We start from the raw sequence: 4,618 nt of genomic DNA on the forward strand, positions 1-4,618 counted from the left end.
TCCAACGACGAGGTGCTGGAGGTGAACTGCATCGAGGTGGCTGGGAAGTCTTTGGACCAGGTGACTGACATGATGATCGCCAACAGTCACAACCTCATCATCACCGTCAAGCCGGCCAACCAGCGGAACAATGTCGTTTCGCAGTGGAGGAGGAGGAGGAGGAGGAGGCACGGCGTCCGGTAGCTCGGGGCGCTCGTCAGATAGCGGCACCAGCTACTACGGCTACTCGTCGCACGGCGGGGTCGGTGCCGCGGCGTCCGCGCCGTCTCACATCATCCAGAACTTCCCCCTCGGGGAGCTGGAGAGCGACGAGGACGACGAGGACCTGGTGATCGAGGTGGGAGGCGAGGCCGAGCCCATCAGGCGCGCCCCGTCCAACTACAGCATGCCCTCGCTGCCCCGCTACGAGCCGGCACCTCAACCTCCGCGCCGCCTCCGCCCTCTCTATCAACGCCAACGGCGCCCTGCCGGCCAGCAGCAGCAGCGGGTCGCTCAGCTACGTTCAACGCCCCATCGACCACGCCGTCCCCAGACAGAGCAACTGAGAGGCGGAGTCTGGAGGAGGACGGCACCGTCATAACTCTGTAGGAGGGCGCATACGCACGCTATTAAACACTGGAAGCCAGAGAGAGAGACAAACTTTACTGACAACATGTGGGAGTCATGGTCATCAGCTTAACATCCTGCACCATCAAACAGTGACTGTACCTGAGAAGCACTATGTGTACTCATTGAATCTCATGTCACTCACACCCGACATGTTTGTACATCCTTACGATTTCCATGTCAAACACTCCACACTTTTCTCCTCTACATGCCAATAACCATGCATGTGTGCCATAGTGGTGACCCCCCCCCCCCCACAGTTCTGCAGGCACAAAAATGTCTGACAAAAAAAAGTGTAGAAGAAGTGTAATGTGATGCTCCCTCACCCTCCACTTCATTTTTTCTAAACCACTACAAGCACTTGCTTTGCACCTGGAAACTGTTGTTACACTGAGCTTCCAAAAGAGGGCAGAGATGAGACACCACATCCTCACCGTCAGTCCCATGAATAGATGAAGTTAACAAGTTGATTCCACCCCACCCCCCCCCCCCCCCCCCCTCCCCTCCTCCCTCCCTCCCTCCTCATAACAGACATACACTGAAGTAGGATGTTAGCTCAAGCATTTGTTGACAATCTGTGGCTGTTTATCTTTTTATTTAATTTGTTTGCCTCGTCATGACCGCCTCCCTTCCCCCAGGTGACCACAGCATGCGACCGGTAAACAGTTATTTCCGCGCAATCGTCCGAGTGCTGAGATCTGCAATAATACTGTAGTTTTTATACGAGGAAAAAGTCTGAGTTCTTTGTCGGCTGAGAAGCTTTGTTGTTAGCTGCTGCCCCCCCCCCATCTTTTTAAATGTGTTAATGACTGATAATGAAAGGTTGATGATTTTTTTTTTTTTATCATTTTTGGGGCAACTTGTCTTTCGAAAATCCCTTTACCATCACGCCTGTGTTTTACATCATTTGCTTCTTCTTTACTTTTACACAATACTTGTACCTCACAAGTGACTGTATGACCAGATTTCATCCGACCAATTGGAAGTCGCGAGTCACTTGGGCCTAATTCATGTTTCCTTCATATTGCACTCCCTCTACTTTTCCACGACAAGGGCTATTTCCCCTGCTGCATGTATACCAATGACATAATGTGAATGTGATTTTAATATTTTGGTTGTCTCCCTCTCCTCTCTCTCTGGACCATCTCATCTCAGCGCTGTACAACACATTCATCTCTCTCTCTCTCTCGCTCCAGGCCCCGGGTCCACTTGGATGTGTCACGAGACATTTGCATATGAAAAGTGTTCTCTGCAGTATTTCTGCACCGCTTCCTTCTTGTATCGTCATTCTCACTGAATTCAATCAATGACACGTGAGGAGAGAACAACTGTATTCATGATGCTACTAAATATTGACTCTGGGCTTAAACGGCGGATCAATAGCCGTACTGTAGCGCTATTAGCAAACACAGCCACATAAATGAGTTGGTGACGCATTCAGTGACAACAGAGAAACCGCCAGTATCTCATAAATAAGCCCTGGTCAGATTGAGTCATATTGAATCAAAAAACATGCAGGTGCACTTGGCTCAAACTGATCGACGTACTGTGTTTGATTAAGGCGAGGCAGGTACGTCTTGGCTCTGATCTGTATTCAGTATCCCAAGTTTGTAACGAACGTCCTCTCAGCAAAATCTTGACTGACAGACCCAGGTCTAAATTTGAGACACGAATCAGAAATTCATCGTTGTGTTTTTAAGAGGGAAAAAAAGATTCACCAACAAATGTTCACAGTGCAGCTTTTCATGTGGGATTTTTGCACTTTACTCCATTTAATTTGCAGAAAGTGTGCTCCTGATCCCTTGAAACGTTCTGCACAGGAAGAAGCAATTCTGGCGCAGTTTTGGTTCCTGTTCTTAAAGCCGATCCATAACAGTAGTATATATACATATACATATTTATATATATATATATCCATCAACCTTACATGCTGCTGCTAACTGCCTCCCTAAAGTGAAAGCAGACTTCTTATCATTTCAGCATCTGCGCTCTTGTTAAAAGTGATACCATTGACTATAGCATGGCTTTTATCTCACTGGCTGAAACCTGGTGGACACACACACACACACACACACACACACACACACACACACACACACACACACACACACACACACACACACACACACACACACACACACACACACACACACACACACACACACACACACACACACACACACACACACACACACACACACACACACAGAGTAATGTTTATTGGCTTCATCTGAACCCATGTGCACTTGTAATGACACAGTACATTCATACAGATCCCCATCACACTAATGTCCATCCTTTTGTAGTCCTGTTTGTTGCTTGAATATCCAATGATCTGAATATCGATGACCGGAAACCAACGCAATGTGCCCCACTGTTGTATTTCAAGCTATATGTATAAGGTACTGTCCTTTATGGTACACAAGAGTGCTGATGGGACTCTGTCTTCTTTCATTCCCGACATGAAACGGTTATGAACGGTACTCAGAATGGAAGACTTTTAGAAATCAATGTTAATTTATTTTCTTAATTTCTAACTTTACCACATGGACACTGGGATTGTAACCATTGTTATTTATTCTCTAATCATGCGTCTGCATATTTTCTTCCTTTGAACACATTTTATGACTTTATTTTTTATAACTGAAATGTTTTTCTGTGATTGTTGTTTTGGTCGTGAATCTCCCGGTAGATGTTATTGCCCAGTAGGAGAAGATTTCAGTAGGTGATTCTACTGTTCTGGCTAAAGCAACAGGAGAGTCTGCGCAAGACGTGACGCTACTATTTTGTTTGTTTTTTCCCCCATACTGTGAATTATCAATATTATTTTGTGGGAGAGAAACCGTTGTATTAGCACAACTTCAAAACAGGCTACTTGTTTTGCTTTGAGTACGATTTTTTTTTTTTTTTTTTTTTTAAAGTGACTGAGCAATGATTTTTGCTTGCCAGATAAATCCAATGGTATAGATTTGTAAAGAAGATTGTCAGTATTTTCATATCGATGATATATATGATGTACATTTTTATCACGTTTAATGAAAATGTTTTAAAATTCAACTGGAGATGTATGAATAAATAGATAGGTAGTACACCTGGAATTGCTGATTGGAAGAGCTGGATTAAATAAACTAATGTGTAGCAATATTCATTGCTTGTTGTCTGTCAATGTATAGAAACGGCTGTGAATTTAAAGGTTATTGTAGTGGCCATTTGTCCGAAAAATCAAAACCAAACATAAATCAAAGGGCCACTGACGCAGTGGTTTACGCAGACAAGAGTTCATTGTCCGTACGGGATTCTGTGTTTCTTATGATTTATTTAGCAAAACAAAACAAGCAAGCAAACGAAAGAACAAAGAAATCCTATCGCTGCCTCCCCTGCTCTGGTAAAGAACCATAGGCCCACTCTAGTGCATGCTGGTCCTGAACCTAAATAACCTATATATACACACATATAAAAATATTTATATATCATAGGTTTTTTACTGGATTCTATTCTATGGAATAAAAACAAACAAACCCCAGATGTATACTTTATTTATCCCCAGGGGGAAATTTGTTTGAAATAGAATAATTAAACAATACATCTTTTGAATAAAATAACTAAATACTAACGGCAAATAAATAGCTCATACAGCTCGTACAGTTATACTACTGAACCTGCTCCTCGGTAGCATATGAGGTGAAGTAATACGTAAACTGAGTAGTTGTTCCTGTATCTTCATTGCGGTGTTTTAGTGCCATCTGTAGGACATTTCAGGAACAGCGTTTCTTTTCATTGGGAGCGCTTGATTTGCTACAGCGGTGAAAAACTGCGAACTGTGGCTCACCTCGCGTGACGTTTAGAGCTCATCTACGAATAACTTAACCGGATATATTTCACAACGTCTGCTCCATGTGGTGTTCAGGGTTCCGTGCGTTAACTATGAGGACTATTTGACCCCATTTGAGAGGTCACCTACTCCTCAGGGTGCCGTTGTCGAAACCCAGACAGCTGGGAGTCACGTGACATG

At 44.0% G+C, this 4,618-nt stretch overlaps 1 pseudogene; it reads left to right on the top strand.

The window, feature by feature from the left end:
• Positions 1–3: 3 nt before the first annotated feature.
• On the top strand, positions 4–1,082 carry LOC137877004 (partitioning defective 6 homolog beta-like; annotated as a pseudogene).
• Positions 1,083–4,618: the final 3,536 nt, after the last annotated feature.

Source organism: Cebidichthys violaceus, unplaced genomic scaffold (assembly GCF_023349555.1).
Source record: "Cebidichthys violaceus isolate CVI_PGR_0920_01 unplaced genomic scaffold, fCebVio1.0.p SCAF_202, whole genome shotgun sequence".
Lineage (NCBI taxonomy): Eukaryota > Metazoa > Chordata > Actinopteri > Perciformes > Stichaeidae > Cebidichthys > Cebidichthys violaceus.